Below are 23,345 nucleotides of genomic sequence, written 5' to 3' on the forward strand. Positions count from 1 at the left end.
TTTCACTGAGAGGATGGGAAGTAGCCACTGACAACGGTGACACCCTACATAGAGCTTGCCATGGAAGGAATCTGCGTGTGAGAAGAGGATTTCAAGGAAGAGTTGAAGTCAAAGGACAAAGCATCTCCAAAACTCCAACATATTCTCCATTACTGCACAACAAGTAACATATTCCCCAGTCCTTTATAAACAAATAACTCTATTGTTCAACTAATCCAAACAATTTTATTGGCATCCTGACTAAGATTAATAAAATAAGTATTAATTGCTTCACACCAATAATCTCCGTGGGATCGACCCTTACTCACGTAAGGTATTACTTGGACGACCCAGTGCACTTGCTGGTTAGTTGAACGGAATTGTGAAAAGGAAGTAATCAGTTAGTTGAGTCAGTTCTTTTTGGCACATGCCAAAGAGTCATTAACTAAGGATCACAATTTCGTCCACCAGCCATTCGCAAGATGGGGACTCGACCTCCTAGGACCCTTTCCCCAAGGATCAGGACAAGTCAAGTTCCTCATTGTAGGGTTCGATTACTTCACAAAATGGATCGAGGCAGAGCCTCTAGCTAATGCCACTACTCAAAGAAGTCGGAAGTTCTTATACAGAAACATTGTCACCAGGTTTGGGGTTCCCCACTCCATCACCACAGACAATGGCACTCAGTTTACAGACGTAGGTTTCAGGAAGTTGGTAGCTGACTTGAAAATAAAGCACCAATTCACATCCGTAGAGCACCCCCTGGCTAATGGACAAGCAGAAGTTGCCAAAAAAGTCATACTAGCTGGGTTACGGAATAGAGGCAATGATCCCAGTAGAATTCCAAGAAGGGTCCCCTAGAACGATTTTCTACAGTAAAGAGGCCAATTCCCAACTTCAAAGGGAAGAGCTCGACCTACTTCCAGAAATCTGGGAGAGAGCTCAGATCAGGGTGGAGGCGTTAAAACACTGAATGACCTCAAGGTACAATTGGAAGGTAGTACAATGAAGTTTTGTCAACAACGACCTCATCCTAATCTGAAATGACATCAGAACAAGTCGACCAGGAGAGGGGAAGCTAGTAGCTAATTGGAAAGGACCCTACCGAGTCACAGAGGTACTGGAAAAAGGCTACTACAGGGTGTCCGAAATCGAGGGGCGAGAGCTACCAAGTTCATGGCATGCCTACAACCTAAGAAGGTATTATAGTTAGGATCTTATGCCAAGGTGCACTCTTTTTCATAGAAAGGTTTTTTAATAAGGCACCAAACCAAGATCCAGAAGGGTAAGCACCCACATGTATATATTTTTATCCCTACATGTCTATTTTTTTATTTTGAATAAAGTTTTCCAGATTTTCTACAAAGTCTCTTTACCAAGAAATCATCACCTGATCAGGACAAAGCTATAAGTCGGCAAGGTGAAAACCAAATTCACCGCCTGATCACGACAAAGCTACAGGTCGGCAAGGTGAAAACCAAATTCATCGCCCGATCACAACAAAGCTACAATTCGGCAAGGTGAAAAACCAAGTTCACCGTCCGTTCACGACAAAATCAGCAAGATGAAAAAGTGACAAAAACAGATTATTGCAAGAAGTTTTAAGAAGTAATCCATAGAAAGAGGCCTGACGAGGTCTGAGAAAAAATGGATTGCTAAAAATAACTTAGAACGGACCGACATAAAGAAGTCGGACCAATCGACCAAAGCACAAAGTTATAAAAAGTAATCCATAGAAAGAGGCTTGGCCAGCCCTTATCAAAAGTGGATTACTTGAAATAACTTAGAAGGGACCGACATGAAGAAGTCAGCCCAAGCCGATTAAAACTACAAAGTTAATAAAAAAGTAATCAATAAAAAGAGACCTGGCAAAGTCCAACTAAAAATGGATTACTAAAAAATAACTCGAGATGGATCGACATGAAGAAGTCGGCCCAAGCCGATCGAAGTGACCGAGTTATAAAAAGTAAACCCGTATAAAGAGACCTGGCGAGGTCTGATTAAAAAGGGATTACTAGAAATAACTCGAGAAGGTTTGACAAGAGAAGTCGACCAGCAAAAGGCGTGCCCTAGAATGGACACAGCTTGACCCAAAAAGCCATGACCTCACCAAAATCAACTTACAAGTATTCTATGAGAATACTAAAACAAATAGCCAAACAAAGCTAGCCTCAAAGGTCACTTTGAATAGAGTAGAAAATGCCAAAAAAGTTGCAAACAAACACAATAAGAAGAAACAAAGCTACTATAATAAAGACTCAGAAGGCCACCCGAGAGTCGACCTCAAGAGTTCAAAAGCATTTGTTTTTCTAAATAAAGTTGCTAAGAAAAAGCAACTAAAATGTCACAGTCAAACAACTACAAGCTACAGAAAATAGAGTTCAAAGACCCACAAGTCGGGTCAAGAAGCAAATTAGGAACTACAAAGGATGCAAAGACTCCTCAGTGGCGGCATCTCGAGGTGAAGGAGGACGTGTCGCGAGTGGGACGGCATCAACTGTTCCATCCGGCCGGTTCAGGATCTGAACATCAGGATCCGACTCCGAATGGCTGACCTCAGCTGCAGGAGTTGGAGAAGTCGGGGCAACAGAAGCTTTGGCTGATGGCGCAGGAGGAGGGTCTACGTCGTCATCATCTACATCTGGGGCAGGGACAATCTTACCATTCTCCACAATATTGTCCAAACTGAAGAGAGCCAAGTCGAGCTCGGGAGCAAGAACTCGAACCTAAGCCTTCAAATTCTCATAGGCCGCAGTCACACTGCCCAGGAGATGGCCCTGGAGCTCGGTATAATCTGCCTGAGCGGATTCCTACCTCTCCCTGACCTCTATCAACTCACCATAAGTCCGGACATAGCTCTCCTTATGCTTCTACGTCATCTTCTCAGCCAGATTTGCAGAAGCCACCGTAGCAGTAGCCCGAGTCTTCTCTTTTTCCAAATCTTTCTCCAGCTTTGCCACATTTACCTCGAGTTCCTCCTTCAAACCTTTGATCCTATCGTACTCCAACTTGGTCTCCTCCATAAAAGCCTTCATCGTATGAACGGGAACATCATGAGCAGTCCAAAATAAGGCCGCTCTTATGTATGCCATCTTAACACTATTTCGGGTAATAAAGTCCAGATGGTAGAGAATGGACACATCATTCATAGGACGTCGGCCATAAGGAGAAATTTGATGGTTGGCAAACCCTACGACATCAAAATTTGAGGCATCCAAATCAAAGGGTTCAACAGCTTTCTGTCTTTTTGGTGGAGGGCCAGTAGTGGGAGAAGAGGTAGCACCAGAAGTTGATCGGGGAGGATCAAACAGATAAACCTGAGGGGTGGGGATAACCTTCCTCGGCCCAGGACCGCCGGAGGTCGGTTTCTTAGGGGAAACCTGAGAAGAACCTTTCCCCACAGCCCGGGCCGAGATGTTCTGGGCCGTGGTCACTTTCCTCGCCTTTTTAAAGGCCTTCATAGAGTCCGCATTCTTCAACATCTCTGAAAAGGAAGCCAACAATGTCAAGTTACAACTGGAGGTAAGAGATAAAATCAACAAAATAAACAACCAAAAAAAAGAGAAAAAAGAAGTCGACCACTACCCAGCTCAGCTCGAAGAAGTGAAGGATCCCTTAAGAATGTCTTTGTGTCGAGATGGGGAGGTTGCCCCCAATTCTCCTCCAACACATTCGCAAAGGCTTGCTCAACCTCATCTAGCATCTCCCACGAATACCTATATACTACAACATTCTTTTGCCAACATAAGGGTAAGGCAGGTTTGTTATTCGGCTTTAAGAAAAAAGGTCAAGCTCCCTCAACAGCCCGGACCTTAAAAAAGTAGTTCTTAAAGTCCCTAAAAGACTCATCATACATAGAAAACACTTTCTTTCCTTTGGCAAATCGGAAAGAAATCCAGGAAGCCTTCTTTTTGGCAGAAATACCAGGTTTGGTCAAAACAAAGAGGTAAAGAAAGAGAGTTTGAGAAGACTTGACATCCAATTCTTGGTACAACAATTGAAAGATCTTAATGAAGCCCCAGGAGTTCGGATGGAGCTGGGATGGAGCTACATTACATGACCACAACAAATCGGTCTCGAAGGAGGTAAACAGAAGGGTAATGTTCATTTGGCTAAAAAAATAGTCATAAGCAAAAATGAAGGGGCGTTCCCCCTGGGTCAGAGAAGGAAAACATGCCCTCTCGTCAGGGTCAGGCGCTACCAACTCGTAGTTCTTCTCCTGATCTCTACTACTACAAATCCTGTGATGTTTCCTAAGCTGCACGTAATATTTAGAGTTAACCACTGAGACGCACATCAAGACGAGGGAGTCCAGCCAGTCAGACATGCCCTCGGGGACCTTGGAGGACGTCTCGATAATATTTTTGCGAGAAGACATGGGTCAACTAGTCCTACAGTAAGAAAAAAAAAAGGGTTACTAATCAATAGCTTGGCCAAACCAAGAGAATAGCTTGGGCAAATAGGGATATAACTTAAACCAAAGTATACAAATGTTAGAAGTCAAAGACAACAGCAAAACGGAGACACCAGGACTCACACCAAAGTCCAGGGGCATCCTTTGGAGGTAGTAACAGAGTAAGGATTCGAGAAAAAATCTATAGTCTACGCTCTGGCATCTATCAACAAAAGACAACCCCCTTCAATAGCGACACTCCAAAAAAGAAAAGTCATAAATCACAAAAAGTCACCAACGTTACGATCTTTTTACAGCAAAGGGATTTTCGTCAAAACTAAAGGAAATCGTCCACACAAAAATAGCAGGCTATCAATATCAATCAGATCACATGAGAAATCATCAAAGATCCTTCCTTTTTGGAAAGTAACAGTTCACTACTTCAAGCTATAAACAGAAAAAGATCAAGATCCCTCTCAAACAAAACAATGATTCATACAAATTGAAGAAACCCTCAGAGCACACATTACAGCGACAACTAGATGCACAACAAACGCAGAAAAGATTCGAGCTTTCTAAACACAAAACCAAGCAAGATCAAAACTTTCCAAGCGTGAAATAGTGCGGAAAGAAAGAAGAAGAAAAAAAGGACCAACCTGTAAAGTGAGAAGGCGAGGAAGACAGAAGCAAATGGCGAGCCCACACCTAACGATCACTTCCGAAAGCAAGGAGAGCACGAAGATGTAAAAACTTGGGAGCAAGAGAATAGAGAGACGAGCTAGAAAACGGAAGAAAGAACTAAAGGGATGGCACTTTGAAAATTCAAAAAATTAAATCAGAAAGAGGGAAGAAGGAAATGGCAAAAAGGAATTAATGAGTCCTTAAAAACCTTTGCACGTTCCCTAGGAAAGTGCAACGCACGATACAATTAAAGGGAAAACGCCCTGCATTCAAAAACTTATTAAGGGGCTATACAAAGTGGGATCGACAATGCTCGAGCTTGGCTTTCCCAAAAGAGGTCAAGGTCGGCCAAAAGACATGAACTCAGAAGAAAGACCAAGCTCAAGTAGGGGCACTGTTCATGCCCTAGGTCGAGCTGTACGACCCGGGCTAATTAAAGACAAGTCGACCAACCTCTTCAGGTCTGGATTCCCCGACCTCTTTACAAAGAGTTCGGCCAAAATGCTAGAAAGGCCCAGGTAGGCCCAAACAAAAGAACACGGCCCAAATCTAAAGGCAGCCCAAGCCTATAAAGATAAGGCGGTTCCCCTAAAAAGATAAGATGACTTTACTCAAAGATAATACAAGGATAACTATCTTATCTAAAGAAAAGTCACTCCACACTATTATAAATACACTAGAGCACCCAGGTATAACTCATACTCTGATTCTACTAAAAAACCTGCCTAAAGCACGTGCTAACTTAAGCATCGGAGTCTCTTCCAGGCACCACCACCCTCCGGTGATGAAGGATCAGCAGCACCACCAAGTCCAACAAGTCGAACACGTCAGCTTCGGCCATCACCGTAGATCTCATCCGAGATCGACCTACAGTTTCAGGTAACCCTCGGAACACATGGCTTGGAAAGTTGCTTATTGGTAATAAAAGTCTGCACATCTTTGGGAGAAGCACCAAAAAAAGATCGACCCCACAAGTTCAAGGAAGAGGCAACCTTTGTTCTCATTCATATTTGCATGCAAGCCATTCATTCAACCCCTTCGAGACGGCATCCTGACCATCCAATCTTCATTAAGGTTTGCTATAAATAGCTTCACTTGGACCATGCCTCAAACCTAAAGTTTTCACACGTCCTGTACCCTAAAAATTCAGCTCTTGTGTTCTCTAAAGCCAAGACCCAACAACCGCGTTTCTGTGCAACAAAACACTCTTGTTCACTTGCTTCCACAACATTACCTTGCCTTCAAACCACCTTTCCGTTGAAAGTGCATCACTCTAGCCATCCCTCTTCATCAACCTTCAACCTCTATTTGGGTAACCATTAAGGAAAGTATGGCATCTTCTTCAAGATTCAAAAGAAAGAGAGGAAAGGAACCTATTACTGAGGAGAGTGGAGACAACTATGATAAATGAAAGTTCAGATCACGGTTCCACCAAATGCAACTTGAGTGGATGACAGAAAAAGGAATATTTCCAGAGGTCCCTTTCCAGCTACCTGATGATGAATGCCCAAAAATAAGAGCCAAGATCAGAAAGAGGAAATGGGAGGAATTTACCTCACCAATCACCAGGATCAATGCCAACATTATAAGGGAGTTTTATGCTAACACTGCAAGGCTAGATACAACTAGTGCCCCAACTTACAAGAGTTATGTAAGGGGTGTGGAGGTAGACTTTACTCCGAATACCATCATGAAGGTCTTAGGACTAAGGGCAACACATTTTGATGAGTCTGGGTACCAAGAATAAATGGCAACTCAGATTATGATGAAATTTCTAGTGATAATTGTGTGGTTAATGCTGACTGGGTGAAGGACAATCATAGAAGGCACAAGTACTTGAGAAGAGGGGGATCTTATCGCTGAAGTAAAAGGGTGGTATGAGCTTATAAAGAGATCAATTCTGGGCACAGTGAACACTTCAGAAGTTAACAAGAAAAGGGCCGTCATGCTGCAATGTATAATAGTGGGAGGAGAGATAAAGGTTCACGAGATCATTGCAAATGATATTCAAAAGATCTAAGAGAAAAACTCTGCTAAAGCCTGGCTACACTAGTCAAGCACCATCATGCGGTTATGCATGAAAGCCAGAGTGCCACTAGAGGATGCAAATCCAATCTGGCTGAATCCAGGCATGCGCATGACCCTAAAAAGGATGATGAATGTTACAGTGGCCCAAGAACCTCAAAGATCACAAAGGAGGTGAAGGAGAGAGGAACCACAAGAAGAAGAACAACAGGAAGGAGAACAAGAAGAAAAGTAACAATTCCAAGCACAAACCAACATGGACATAGCTGGATGCAAGAAGCCATTAAAAGGCTATCCGAACAGTATATAAGAGCTCAAGAAAAACAAGAAGAGTTCTATTCACAATACATAAGAGCTTAAGAGAGACAAGAGGAGCTTCAGTTGAGGACAATAAACTAGTAGAAAGATTTTTAGTCAAGATTGCTGGTTATGCAAAAAGAATAATATTCACAATTTCAAGAATCTTTCAACCAGCTGGCCCAGCATCAAGTTGATAATATGAGGGCTTTCAAGGATTTTACTACTCTTCATAATGCAAGATATGAAGTTCAATTTGATTATAACATGAATTCTCAAACTAAGCTCAACTATGTGGTGGAACATCTACCTGGTCTGAACCCAACATTTCCAAATTATGGTTGTTCATACCCTGACCGAGCTCTCCAAACTCGGTAATGCTGATAGAAGGCCCGACCTCGACCCAAGGCCCACGTTCGAGGTCGGACCTCGGACAAACAGGCCAAAGAAAGGCCCATCAGAAGGAACTAAGCCCAAAACCTAAAGGCCGAAAGGGCCTGGGAAAGGCGGTTCCGCAAAGATAGAGATGAATCTCCCAAAAGATAAGATAAGATAAGAATATCTTATCCAGGGATGATCGCAGCCAACTACTATAAATACACTGGAGCACCCAGGTATAACTCATACTCTGATTCTACATAAAACCTGTTTAATACCCATGCTAACTTAAGCATCGGAGTGTCATTGTAGGTACAACCCCCAGCCGCTCAGCACACCAAGCTCGGGTCACGGAACCCCTACCTCGGGTCTTGCCAGACGACCGAGCTACACGTTTCAGGTAACCCTCGGAACATTGGCGCCGTTGCCGGGGAACCTGGAAGTCATCCCTTTACCATGGCGGACGACCCTCCCAACAATAACCACGCTACATCAGAACAAGAAGAGGAAGTTGACACCGGAGAACGGCCGGACAGCCCTCTATCACCACGCACTCCAGGAGGAAACAAACAGAATCGCCCAAAGACATCACCCCCAGACAAAGATCCACAAAATCCCGAAAGAGAAAAAAGTTCGGAGATTCTGGAAACAGTTCGGGCACAACAAAGCCGGCTGAGACAACTCGAAGAGGACGCAAAGAAGCAGAAGGAAACTGAACAGGATCTGAGAAGGGAAGCTCGCAAACGCAGAGAATTGGAAGAAAAACTGCGGAAGATAGAGGCCAACCTAAAAGATAGGACGGAACACGGCACCACTCCCGAAAGCAACCATGATCCCTTCACACAAGAGATCATGAAAGAAGAAGGTACCGCGAAACTTCAAACCACCAGATATGGACCTCTACGACGGCACCACCGATCCAAGTCATCACCTCAGCAATTTCAGAAGCAGAATGTACTTAGTCGACGCCTCCGACGCGATTCGATGCAAAGCCTTCCCCACCACTCTCACTAAGTCAGCCATGAAGTGGTTCGACAACCTGCCACCAGGATCAATCTCCAGCTTTGAAGACCTGACCAAAAAATTCTTAACAAGGTTCTCTATTCAAAAGGACAAGGCAAAACATGCCCCCAGCCTACTCGGGATCAAACAAGGCAACCGAGAAACTCTCAGAGAGTACATGGAGCGATTCAACAAGGCCTGCCTGGACATACAACACTTGTCCACGGAAGCAGCCATCATGGGACTAGCAAACGGCCTAAAAGAAGGACCGTTTAGCCAATCCCTATCCAAAAGATACCCGACTTCCTTATACGAAGTACAAGAACGGGCAGGAAAGTATATCAACATGGAAGAAACCTCCCAGCTGAGAGACTCTTCCAGGAAGGAGTCAACCTACCCGCCCCGAGATCGAGATCGGGAACAGAAAAAGAAAGAAGAATCCAACTCGGACAAGCCACGAAAATACCACAGCTACATTCCCCTCCGAGTCTCCCTGGTAGACGTCTACAGAGAAGTATGCCACACCGAGAAGATCCCACCACCCAAACCTCTGAAGCACAAGAGAGCAGGAAGAGATCGGTCCGAGTACTGCGAATATCACAGACTCTACGGCCACTCTACTAACGACTGCCACGACTTAAAGAATGTTATAGAAAAGCTAGCCAGAGAGGGAAAACTCGACAGATACATAGCTGAGAAAGGAGAAGAAACCAGAAAGAGAAGACGGGGAGATAACGAAGATCGGGCCGAGCAAACACGAACCCCGCGAACTCCTGAAAGGCACATACACATGATAAACGGAGGTTTCGCAGGGGGAGGGACATCCAAATCCTCACGGAAGAGACACCTCAAAGAAGTCTACCATGTCCGAGAAGACAGCCCCTTACCCGAGTTACCTACTATCTCATTTACCCGAGAAGATGCTCTTGGAATAATACCCGGACACGACGACCCTATGGTGATCACCATCATCCTAGCCAACGCCAACTTACATCGAACCCTGATCGACCAAGGAAGCTCAGCAGATATCCTGTTCAAAGCAGCCTTCGACAAGCTCGGACTCGAAGAAAAAGAGCTAAAAGCCTATCCCACTGACCTGTTTGGACTAGGAGATACCCCGATCCGCCCCTTGGGATACATCTCATTACACACTACCTTTGGAAAAGGCGAGCAAACCAAAACACTAAGCATCGACTACATTGTAGTCGACGTCACTTCAGCATACAATGCCCTCATCGGACGACCAACCCTAAACAGACTAGCGGCTATAGTCTCGACCCCACACCTCTGTATGAAGTTCCCTACCGCAAAGGGAATCGCTACCCTAAAAGGCGACCAAAAACTAGCACGATGATGCTACAACGAAAGCCTGAGCCTAAAAGGGAAAGAGGTCAACACAATAGAACTCGGGCGAGTCCAAGCCCGAGAAGATCTTCGGCCACAACCAGAAGGAGAGACCGAAAAGATCCAGATCGGGAACACACCCGAGAAAGTAACAAACATAGGGGCAAACCTCGAGGCAGGCCTAAAGGAGGAACTCACAACCCTCTTAAGGGAGAATTCCGACCTCTTCGCCTGGAAAGCCTCCGATATACCAGGCATAAGCCCCAACCTGATGTGCCATAAGCTATCAGTATACCCGGGATCCCGACCTGTCCAACAAAGACGCAGGAAGCTCGGGCCCGAACGCATGCAAGCAATAGAAGAACAAGTGCAAGCACTACTAGATGCAGGGTTCATTAGGGAAGTAAAGTACCCCCTATGGCTCGCAAACGTGGTCCTAGTGAAGAAGCCCAATGGAAAATGGAGGATGTGCGTCGACTACACGGATCTCAACAAAGCCTGCCCCAAAGATCCATATCCACTACCGAACATCGACGCCTTAGTCGATGCCGCTTCGGGCTACAGATACCTCTCCTTCATGGATGCATACTCGGGATACAATCAAATCCCGATGTATGGACCCGACCAAGAAAAGACCTCGTTCATAACCCCAAGGGCAAACTACTGCTACGTAGTAATGCCCTTCGGGCTGAAGAACGCAGGGGCAACCTACCAGAGGCTAATGAACAAAGTGTTCTCAGAACACATCGGGCTACAGCTAGAGGTGTACGTCGACGACATGCTAGTAAAGACACAAGAAGACAGAAACTTGGTGGCCGACCTCAGCAGTATCTTCGACACCCTCCGGAAACACAACATGAGACTTAACCCGACAAAGTGCACCTTCGCCGCAGAAGCCGGGAAGTTCTTAGGCTTCATGCTGACTCAGAGAGGCATCGAAGCAAACCCGGACAAATGCCAAGCAATACTCAATATGAAAAGCCCGACGTGTGTCAAAGAAGTACAACAACTAAATGGGAGACTAGCCGCCCTATCAAGATTCTTGGCAGGATCAGCGATAAGATCACTCCCTCTCTACTCACTCCTAAAGAAAGGGAAACCCTTCTCTTGGACCCCGGAATGCGAAAAGGCCTTCCAAGAATTCAAGGAATTCCTCGGGCAGCCACCAATCTTAACCCGACCTCTAAAAGGGGAAGAGCTCGTACTATACCTGTCGGTCGGACATCGGGCAGTCGCCTCGGCACTAATACGAGAAATGAGGAGGGGCAACACCCCATATACTTCGTAAGCAAAGCACTACAAGGGGCCGAATTAAACTATCAGAAAATAGAGAAATTCGCCTATGCACTAGTGTTCACAGCTCGGAGACTCCGCCCCTACTTTCAAGCCCACACCATCAAAGTCCGGACAAACCAACCCATGAGACACATCCTACAAAAGACAGACATGGCAGGACGAATCCTACAATGGGCGGTGGAATTGTCCGAGTTCGACCTCCACTATGAAGCCCGGACTGCCATAAAATCTCAATACCTAGCCGACTTCGTCGCAGAATACACTGAGACCCCGGGAACCCCACTCTCATGGAATCTGTATGTCGACGGATCCTCAAACAAAACAGGAAGCGGGGCCGGTGTTATACTCGAAAGCGATCAAGGAACACGGATTGAGCTATCCCTAAAATTCGAGTTCCAGGCCTCAAATAACCAAGCCGAATACGAAGCCCTACTAGCGGGACTAAAACTAGCCGAAGAGGTCAGAGCAAAGAGGATCACGATCTTCAGCGACTCCCAGGTCGTCACATCACAAGTAAATGGAAGCTACCAGGCCAAAGACCCTACTATGAAAAAATACCTGGACCAAACACAGGCGCAATTACGACACTTCCCGGAAATACAAATCCAGCACATACCCCGGGAGCAAAATGCCCGGGCAAACGCCCTCTCAAAACTTGCTAGCACCAAGCCCGGAGGGAACAACAGAAGTCTCCTCCAAGAAACTCTACAATCCCCCTCCGTGTTAAGGGAGGAAGAAATACTAAATATATCCGGGCAACAACAAGGATGGATAACCCCCATACTCAACTATCTGAAATCGGGAACTCTCCCCGCCGAAAGAAAAGAAGCTAAAAGGCTTACAAAAGACGCCCAAAACTACACGTTAATCCACGACGTATTATACAGAAGAGGATTCTCAAACCCCCTCCTGAGGTGCGTCCCGACCACAGAAACAAAGAGCGTCCTCGAAGAAGTCCACAAAGGCATGTGTGGGAACCATCTCGGAGCCCGGGCCCTGTCCAAGAAAATAGTCAGAGCCGGGTTCTACTGGCCGACCTTGCAAAGAGACGCGGCAGAGTTTGTGAAAATATGCCCCCCCTGCCAAAAAAACGCCAATTTTCACAAAGCACCGCCCGAAGACCTCATAAGCATCACCGCACCATGGCCCTTCGCAAAGTGGGGACTCGACCTACTCGGCCCATTCCCACAAGGACCGGGGCAAGTCAAGTACCTCATAGTAGGGGTCGACTACTTCACAAAGTGGATCGAGGCTGAACCCTTAGCCACTATTACGGCTCAGAAAAGCCGTAAATTCCTATACAAAAACATTGTCACGAGGTTCGGAGTCCCCTACTCCATCACAACAGACAATGGAACACAGTTCACAGACACAAGTTTTCAGAACTTGGTGGCCGAGCTAAAAATCAAACAGCAGTTCACATCGGTTGAACACCCGCAAGCCAATGGACAAGCAGAGGCCGCAAATAAAGTCATCTTGGCCGGGTTAAAACGAAGACTCCAAGAGGCCAAAGGGGCATGGGCCGATGAACTCCCCCAGGTATTATGGGCATATCGGACAACCCCGCACTCTACAACAGGAGAATCCCCATTCCGACTAGCCTACGGAATGGAGGCAATGATTCCCGTCGAAATAGACGAAGGATCACCCAGAACCATCTTCTACAACGAAGGAGGCAACCCTCAGGCACAAAGGGAAGAACTCGACCTCCTACCCGAGGTCCGAGAAAGAGCCCGAATCAGAGAAGAAGTCTTAAAATGACGAACGGCCCTCAGATATAACCGAAAGGTGATAAAACGAAGCTTCTCCACTCACGACCTGATTTTAATCCGAAACGACATCGGAACACAAAAATCGGGAGAAGGAAAGCTAGCCGCAAATTGGAAGGGGCCCTACAAAGTAACAGAAATCTTAGGGACAGGCTACTACAAGATATCCGACCTAGAAGGCAATGAGCTGCCCAGAACCTGGCACGCCTGTAACCTAAGACGATACTACAGCTAGAATAACTTAACCCGAGGTGTACTCTTTTTCCCCACGAGGGTTTTTTTAATGAGACACCCGGTTAAGTAGGACACCCGACCTAGTCAAAAGGGTAAACACTTTGTACATATTCTTCTTTTTAATACTAATCAAATTTCTTTATTTTCTCTTTCTCGTTATAAAGCATATCCTAAAAAGTACCCCACCAAGGCGCATTAATTTATGCTCGGCAAAACGCAAAAAATCATTTGCCAAAGGCCATACGAGGTCGGCAAAGATGAAGCGACGAGGTTCAAATTAATGTGAGAAGTTATAAAAGTAACTCTGAAATGGCTCAAAAAGCCAAATAGAAAAGAAGTTACAAAAATAACTTAAAAAAGGCCGACCAAACAACGAAGTCGGACCTGACCAAAGGGGTACTCAAGGATCCCGATGTCCGAGAGTAAACTCGGACCCAAGAAAGAAGCTGGCAAAAGAACCAGGACTTCGAGAAACGCTAGCTAAAAAGTTGTTACCCAAAAACAACTAAAAAGCAAAAAGCGAGAAAGTCAAGGCGCTAGCTAAAAAGTTGTTACCCAAAAACAACTAAAAAGCAAAAAGCGAGAAAGTCAAGGCGCTAGCTAAAAAGTTGTTACCCAAAAACAACTAAAAAGCAAAAAGCGAGAAAGTCAAGGCGCTAGCTAAAAAGTTGTTACCCAAAAACAACTAAAAAGCAAAAAGCGAGAAAGTCAAGGCACTAGCTAAAAGGTTGTTACCCAAAAACAACTAAAAAGCAAAAAGCGAGAAGTCAAAGCGCTAGCTAAAAAGTTGTTACCCAAAAACAACTAAAAAGCAAAAAGCGGGAAGTCAAAACGCTAGCTAAAAAGTTGTTATCCGAGAACAACTAAAAAGCATAAAAGCGGAACAAGACAAATCGAAACACAAAGCATGGCATAATAAAGCTACAAGAGTAGCTAAAATAGCAGAACATGTGTCCAAAATGTTTGCAGAAAACATCCAAAAAACAAAAAGCCCACAGGTCGGGCAAAAGCACAAAAAGTACAAAAAATTACAGAGGATCAAGGCCCTTTCCAGACTCCGCATCAACACCTGGCTGAAACATGGATATCGGGACTGCAGGAACAGCACCATCGCTTGGAACCTCCATACCAACTCTATCCTCGGCCAAAGGTGAAGTCGGGTTCACGACCGGAGCCTCGGGGTCGGACACCGGAGCCTTGGGGTCGGACATCGGAACCTCATCCTCAACAGGGGCAGGAACAATCTTCCCCTCCACAACCATGTTATCCGTACTGAACAAACTGAGATCCAATTCGGGAGCAAGAACCCGGACCTGATCCCTCAAATTCACAAACATAGCATCCATACCCTTGGCCACATTATCTTCCAGCTCATAAAAGTCATCCCGAGCAGATTGCAGCTTCTCCTTCGTCTCCACAAGCTCAGCATACAGCTTGGTATAGTTCTCCGTCGCCACCCTCGCCATCTCCTCAGACGTCTTCGCCACCGCCACAGCCGCGGTAGCCCTAGTCTTCTCTTCCTCCAAAGACTCCTCCAGCTCGGCAATCCTAGCATCCTTCAGCTGACTAACCTTATCAAGCTCGGACCGGGCCTTCTCAAGTCGGGAGCTGGTCGCCCCAAGGGGAGCTTTCTTAAACTCCCGAGCAATGGCGGCATGAAGGCTAGCCATCCGAACACAACTCCGCGCCATATACTGAAAGTGATGCTCCATGGACGCATCATCAGTAGAAATAAAAGTCTGAGGAAGAATGTGCTGCTCAACCCAACCGAGAGCATCGAAATCCTTGTCATTGAAACCAGCAGGCTCTCGGGAAGTCTTCTGTTTCTTGGGGGGAGGACCCGAGGTCGAGGTCGGGGAAAGCTGACCGGGTCCGGAGGTCGGAGGATCCTGAGTTATAGCTCGGAACTGAGGGACCGGAATGGTCTTCGACCGAGTCTGAACACCAATTGTAGTCTTCTGCGGAGAAGGTCGGGGAGAAGCTTCAGCCTCGATATTCCGAGATGCCGCAGATTTCTTCGCTCGACGGAGAAACTTCATAGAATCAGCCTGAGAAGACATCTCTGCAGAAACGAAACAAATAGGTTATCAAACAGAAAGATCAAAACAAAGTCAAAATATGAAAATGAAATCTCAAAAAGAGGTCGGGAACTACCTAACTCGGAACGGAGAAGGCTTGGATCTCCCAACATTTTCTTCGTATCCAAGTGAGGTGCCCGACCCCATAGACTGCTCAACACACCAACGAAAGCATGTTCCACCTCATCTAGACTCTCGAAAGTGTACTTAACCGACACCACACTCTCTTGCCAACAAAGAGGAAACGAAGGCTCCCCACTCTCATCTAAGAAAAAAGGTCGGACATCTCCAACAGCCCGGACTTTGAAGTAATAGTTTTTGAAATCGTGAAATGACTCATCATACAAAGTGCAAAATTTCCTACCCTGGTTAGCCCTAAACGAAACCCAGGACACCTTCCCAGCACCCGACCCCGGCTTCGTCAGTACAAACAGATAAGAAAAAAGAGAAACAGAAGGGGAGACGCCTAAAATCTGACACAAAAGTTGGAAAAGCTTTAAAAACGCCCAAGAGTTCGGATGGAGTTGTGTAGGGGCAAGGTTACAAGACCAAAGGACCTCGGATTCCAGGTCGGTGAAAGGAAGACGGACACCTAGCTTGGAGAAGAAACAATCATAAGCATAGAAGAAAAGTTTCTCGGAACTCTCTAACGGCGGAAAACATACCCTCTCCTCGGACTCCGGGGCTGCTAACTCGTAATCCCGCTCAGACTCCCTGTTCTCACAAATACTACACTCCCTACGGAACCTAATCAGATACTCAGAATCTACAACAGACGGGACCCTTAAAGGAGCAGGATCTACCCAACCTAGACCACTCGGAATCTTGGTCGACATTGCTTGAAACACCTTTCGAGACATAAAAAAAATCTTGCCTACAAAGAAAGAATACAACAGCAAGACAAAAATCACACAAAGGCAGAAAAACCAAATTCAACAAAAACAAAAGAAAGCAAAGTTCTTTTACAAACAAGAAGGCAGCAACTCGAATAACAAAAATGGATCGGAGAAAGAGTCCCCCCACACACACATACAAAGCAATAGCGGCGCCTCTTTTCGGGGCAACCCGGGCATAGAAGATATCAGAAAAAAGAAGCGTACGAAGAATAAAAGCGAAAAAAGCAAACCTGGAAAAGAAGAAAGCGACGAGCTCCGACGAAAGGAAAAACGGCGGCGCAGAAAAGAACTCTGAAAAAACGCACAAAAAATGGAAGACGAAGAACAGAGAGAAAGAAGAGAAGATGCTCGAAAAGAAGTGATGAATAAACAAAGAAAAATGAAGAAAGGGGCAAATAAATAAAGCCTCCACAGAGCGCCGCACGGAAATCGAGGAAGAAACGGTAACAAGCAATAAATGCTGAAACGACCGTTTTCAAATTTTGAAAAACTACTATGCCCGAGCTCGACCTTCCGAAAAAAGACGAACTCGGGCAGGGGCACTGTTCATACCCTGACCGAGCTCTCCAAACTCGGTAATGCTGATAGAAGGCCCGACCTTGACCCAAGGCCCACGTTCGAGGTCGGACCTCGGACAAACAGGCCAAAGAAAGGCCCATCAGAAGGAACTAAGCCCAAAACCTAAAGGCCGAAAGGGCCTGGGAAAGGCGGTTCCGCAAAGATAGAGATGAATCTCCCAAAAGATAAGATAAGATAAGAATATCTTATCCAGGGATGATCGCAGCCAACTACTATAAATACACTGGAGCACCCAGGTATAACTCATACTCTGATTCTACATAAAACCTGTTTAATACCCATGCTAACTTAAGCATCGGAGTGTCATTGTAGGTACAACCCCCAGCCGCTCAGCACACCAAGCTCGGGTCACGGAACCCCTACCTCGGGTCTTGCCAGACGACCGAGCTACACGTTTCAGGTAACCCTCGGAACAATGGTCAATACTTTAAGGAGCAAGGTGAGTTGGAAATAGACAGAGCAATACGCCATGAAGACACAGTGGAAAGGACAATGAAGAAAAATGGAGTATGGACAAAGTTAATGGGAAAACAAAAAGGCATGGGAGAAACTAGCAAGCAAGCAGGAGAGAAGAAGAAGAAAGACAAGAAGGATAAAGAATGAAAGGTGGACTTGCTCCTTGTTTATCATATGCAATAAAGAAAGAACATGTCTGTTTTAGTTGATAGTTAATTTTTAGTTTAAGTCATATTGCATTTTGTTGTGTTTAATTTTGCCATAAATGTGCTAGCCTAGGTGTGTGTGTTTCACTTTCACTTTCTTCAATGTTTGTCTTGTTCCCTGGTTGCTTTCAATTTGAATAAAAGAGATATATTGTTGAAACAGAGAGTGACATTGTTCATATTAGTAAACAACAAAATAAGATTAAGTGGTGGCATATATGCTTGAATGTTTAGATGGCTCTCTAATAAGTATGAAAGGTGGAATGTCTCTTTGTGGTTGTGATCTTGGCTGATTGTGTGTAGAACCTTAATGCATAAACATCCTTAGAAGAAAAGAAAGAAAAGCCAAAAGTTGGCAACAAAAAATGAAAGAAACAGAGAAAAACAAGCTAGGCACCAATAGTTTAAGATTTATGGCATGTGTCTGTGGTGTTTTTGTGCTAGGATATGCTTGAATGAGTAAGTTCTTAGGAGTGCTTCATCACTTAACAACTTGGGTTAACTAACCCGGGATTGTCAACTGAAAATTCACAATTGATGAGCGGAGGATTTGTATACTTTTTGGCATTGTTTTTAGTATGTTTTTGATATGATCTAGTTAGTTTTTAGTATATTTTTATTAGTTTTTAGTTAAAATTCACTTTTCTGGAATTTACTATGAGTTTGTGTGTTTTTCTGTGATTTCAGGTATTTTCTGGCTGAAATTGAGGGACCTGAGCAAAAATCTGATCCAGAGACCAAAAAGGACTGCAGATGCTGTTGGATTCTGACCTCCCTGCACTCGAAGCGGATTTTCTGGAGCTACAGAAGCCCAATTGGCGCGCTCTCAACGGCGTTGGAAAGTAGACATCCTGGGCTTTCCAGCAATATATGATAGTCCATACTTTGCCCAATATTTGATGGCCCAAACCGGCGTTCAAAGTCACCTCAAGAAATCCCAGCGTTAAACGCTGGAACTGGCACCCAAATGGGAGTTAAACGCCCAAACTGGCACCAAGGCTGGCGTTTAACTCCAAGAAGAGTCTCTACACGAAATTTGCTTCATTGCTCAGCCCAAGCACACACCAAGTGGGCCCGGAAGAGGATTCTTATGTCATTTACTCATTTCTGTACACCTTAGGCTACTAGTTTCTTATAAGTAGGACCTTTTACTACTGTATAAAAAATCTTTGGATTGTTTTTGATCCTTTGATCATCTTTGGACATCTAGTTCTTAGATCATTTGGGGGCTGGCCATTCGGCCATGCCTAGACCTTGTTCTTATGTATTTTCAACGGTGGAGTTTCTACACACCATAGATTAAGGTGTGGAGCTCTGCTGTACCTCGAGTATTAATGGAATTACTATTGTTCTTCCATTCAATTCCGCTTGTTCTTTTACCAAGATATCACTTGTTCTTCAACATGATGAAGGTGATGATTGATGCCCATCACCATTCTCACCTATGAACAAGGTGACTGACAACCACTCTTGTTCTACAAGCATTCGAGGCTTGGTGAATATCTCTTGGATTTCTGATTGCATGATGCATGGTTGATCGCCTGACAACCGAGTGCTCGCCTGACAAACGAGCCAGCCATTCCGTGAGATCAGAGTCTTCGTGGTATAGGCAAGAACTGATGGCAGCATTCAAGAGAATCCGGAAGGTCTAACCTTGTCTGTGGTATTCTGAGTAGGATTCAATGACTGAATGACTGTGACGTGCTTCAAACTCCTAGCAGGCTAGGGCGTTAGTGACAGACGCAAAAGTATCAACGGATATTATTCCGGCCTGAACGAGAACCGACAGCTGAATTCCGCTATGCCGTGACAGGACATATGCAATCGCTTTCACTGAGAGGATGGGAGGTAGCTGCTGACAACAGTGAGACCCTACACAAGCTTGCCATGGAAAGGAGTAAGAAAGGATTGGATGAAGACAGTGGGAAAGCAGAGAGACGGAAGGGAAGGCATCTTCATACACTTGTCTGAAGCTCTTACACCAATGATATACATAAGTATCACTATCTTTATCTTCTATGTTATTTTTGTTCATCATCATATATATTTGAGTTTGCCTGACTAAGATTTACAAGATGACCATAGCTTGCTTCAATGCTAACAATCTCCGTGGGATCGACCCTTACTCACGTAAGGTTTATTACTTGGACGACCCAGTGCACTTGCTGGTTAGTTGTGCGAAGTTGTGTAATGCCATGGTATTGAGCCACCAAGTTCTTGGAGCCATTACCGGGGATTATTTGAGTTGTGAAAAAGTATTGTTCACAATTTCGCGCACCAAGTTTTTGGCGCCGTTGCCGGGGATTGTTCAAGTTTTGAGCAAGCTTTTGGTAACATCAGTGCCAAGATCCGGCAACAACATCAAGTTTTTGGTGTTATTGCCCGGGATTGTTTAGGCTGGACAACTGACGGTTCATCTTGTTGCTTAGATTAGGTATTATTTTTTTCGAAATTCTTGAAGATGAATTCTAGAGTTTCATGATGATTTGTTGAAATCTGGCTGGCTGAGAAGCCATGTCTAATCTGATTGGACCGAGGTTTCAACTTATCACCACAAGAGCTTGTTGATTCTCATCAATTTTGCTCTTGGAGCAGTGATCTGCTAAGATTTGGCTGACCTTTGGTCATGTCTAGTGTTTTGGACCGAAGCTTTCTTTGAAAGCTTGGCTGGCTGTGAAGCCATGTCTAATTCCTGGACCGGAGTCTTAGACTAGCACTGCACTGATTCCTGGAATTCTCATTAAGAATTTTGATACCTTTTCCCATTTAATTTTCGAAAAACACAAAAAAATTACAAAATCATAAAAAGACCAAAAATATTTGATGTTTCTTGCTTAAGTTTAGTGTCTCATCCTAAGTTTGGTGTCAAATGCATGTTTTTGTTATAATTTTCGAATCCATGCATATATTTCTTTGTTTTGATCTTTGAATTCTATTGACTTGAAGTATTTTGTGTGTCTCATATGCATTTTCATATTGTTAGTGTCAGTAGTACACAAACTGCTAAGTTTGGTGTCTTGCATGCATTGTTATTTGATTCTTGTCACATTTTGATTATTAAAAATCCAAAAATATTTTAATTTGTGTCTTTTCAAGTCAATGATACAAAGAATTGAAGATTCAGAACATACTGCAGAGGAATTATACAGAAAAAGCTGAGCATTCAAAATGCCCAGTGAAGAAGGTAGACTGGCGTTTAAACGCCAGCCAGGGCACCTGGTTGGGCGTTTAACGCCCAAAGAGGTAGCATTTTGGGCGTTAAACGCCAGAATGTATACCATTCTGGGCGTTTAACGCCAGGATGGTGCTAGGGGGAAGATTTTGTTTTCAAATCAATTTTTTTTAGTTTTTCAAAATCAAATCTTTTTCAAATCAAATCTTTTCAATCAAATGTTTTCAAAATCAATTTCTTTCCTTTTTAAAAGATACTTACTAACAATTAATGATTTGATTGAACATCTCAAAATTGTTGCCTTTTCTGTTGAGAAAGGTTTTATGTTTGAATCATATCTTTTCTTGTTAGGCAAGTTATTAATTTTTAAAATCAAATCTTTTTCAAATTGTTTTCAAATTACATCTTTTAAAATTGTTTTCAAATCATATCTTCTCAATCACATCTCTTTGACCATAACTCTTCAATCATATCTTCTTAACCACATCTTTTTCAAAATAGTTTTCAATCAAATCTTTTTGATGTCTAATTTCAAAATCTTTTTTTCGAAAATCACTTGATTTCTTTCCCACTTTTGTTTTCGAAAATCAATTAGTGTTCTTCAAAAATGTTTTCAAAATTTTATAATTAATTTTCGAAAATTATTCCCCCCTTCTTCTTCACATCCTTCTATTTATGGAGTATCACTCCTTCTTAATGCACAATTCGAACTATATCTGATCAAGTTCGAATTCTCCTTCTTCTTTCTTCTATTTTTCTTTTCCTCTGACACATAAAGGAATCTCTATACTGTGACATAGAGGATTCCACACTTTCTTGTTCTCTTCTCTTTCATATGAGTAGGAGCAGAGACAAAGGCATTCTTGTTGAGGCTGATCCTGAACCTGAAAGGACCTTGAAGAGAAAGCTAAGAGAAGCCAAAACACAACTCTCTTCAGAGCACCTGACCGAATTCTTCAAGGAAGAAGAACAAATGGCAGCCGAAAACAACAACAATGCCAACAATGCAAGGAAGGTGCTTGGTGACTTTACTGCACCTACTCCTGATTTCTATGGGAGAAGCATCTCTATCCCTGCCATTGGAGCAAACAACTTTGAGCTTAAGCCTCAATTAGTTTCTCTAATGCAACAGAATTGCAAGTTTCATGGACTTCCAATGGAAGATCCTCATCAGTTTTTAGCTGAGTTCTTGCAAATCTGTGACACAGTCAAGACTAATGGGGTTAACCCTGAGGTCTATAGACTGATGCTATTCCCTTTTGCTGTAAGAGACAGAGCTAGGATATGGTTGGACTCTCAACCTAAAGAAAGCCTGGACTCTTGGGAAAAGCTAGTCAATGCCTTCTTGGCAAAGTTCTTTCCACCACAAAGATGGAGTAAGCTTAGAGTGGAAGTCCAAACCTTCAGACAGAAGGATGGAGAATCCCTCTATGAAGCTTGGGAAAGATACAAACAGTTAATCAGAAAATGTCCCTCTGACATGCTTTCTGAATGGAGCATCATAGGTATTTTCTATGATGGTCTCTCTGAACTATCCAAGATGTCTTTGGATAGCTCTGCTGGAGGATCTCTTCATCTGAAGAAGACGCCTACTGAAGCTCAAGAACTGATTGAAATGGTTGCAAATAACCAATTCATGTACACTTCTGAAAGGAATCCTGTGAACAATGGGACTAGTCAGAAGAAAGGAGTTCTTGAAATTGACACTCTGAATGCCATTTTGGCTCAGAATAAAATATTGACTCAACAAGTCAATCTGATTTCTCAAAGTCTGTCTGGAATGCAAAATGCACCAAACAGTACTAAGGATGCTTCATCTGAGGAAGAAGCTTATGATCCTGAGAACCCTTCAATGGAAGAGGTAAATTACCTGGGAGAACCCTATGGTAACACCTATAATTCTTCATGGAGAAATCACCCAAATCTCTCATGGAAGAATCAAGAGAGACCTCAACAAGGTTTCAATACTAATGGTGGAAGAAACAGGTTTAACAATGGTAAACCTTTTCCATCATCTTCTCAGCAACAGACAGAGAGCTCTAAGCAGAATACCTCTGACTTAGCAACCATGGTCTCTGATCTAATCAAAACCACTCAAAGTTTCATGACTGAAACTAGATCCTCCATTAGGAATTTGGAAGGACAAGTGGGTCAGCTGAGCAAGAAAATTACTGAACTTCCCCCAAGCACTCTCCCAAGTAACACTGAAGAAAATCCAAAAGGAGAGTGCAAAGCCATAAATATGGCCGAATTCTGGGAGGAAGAAGAGGCAGTGAACGCCACTGAGGAAGGCCTCACTGGACGTCCACTAGCCTCCAATGAGTTCCCCAATGAGGAACCTTGGGAATCTGAGGCTCAAACTGAGACCATAGAGATTCCCTTGGACTTACTACTGCCTTTCATGAGCTCTGATGAGTATTCTTCCTCTGAAGAGGATGAGTATGTCACTGAAGAGCAAGTTGCTAAATACCTTGGAGCAATCATGAAGCTAAATGACAGGTTATTTGGAAATGAGACTTGGGAGGATGAACCCCCTTTGCTCACCAAAGAACTGGATAAC

At 44.0% G+C, this 23,345-nt stretch overlaps 1 non-coding gene across 1 annotated transcript; it reads right to left on the reverse strand.

Moving 5' to 3' along the window:
* Positions 1-22,163: 22,163 nt before the first annotated feature.
* Positions 22,164-22,271, reverse strand: LOC130958559 (small nucleolar RNA R71). The gene has a single exon (XR_009077672.1). It is a non-coding gene; the product is annotated as a small nucleolar RNA R71 (small nucleolar RNA).
* Positions 22,272-23,345: the final 1,074 nt, after the last annotated feature.

This window comes from Arachis stenosperma, chromosome 10, assembly GCF_014773155.1.
Source record: "Arachis stenosperma cultivar V10309 chromosome 10, arast.V10309.gnm1.PFL2, whole genome shotgun sequence".
In the NCBI taxonomy this organism is placed as follows: Eukaryota; Viridiplantae; Streptophyta; class Magnoliopsida; order Fabales; family Fabaceae; genus Arachis; species Arachis stenosperma.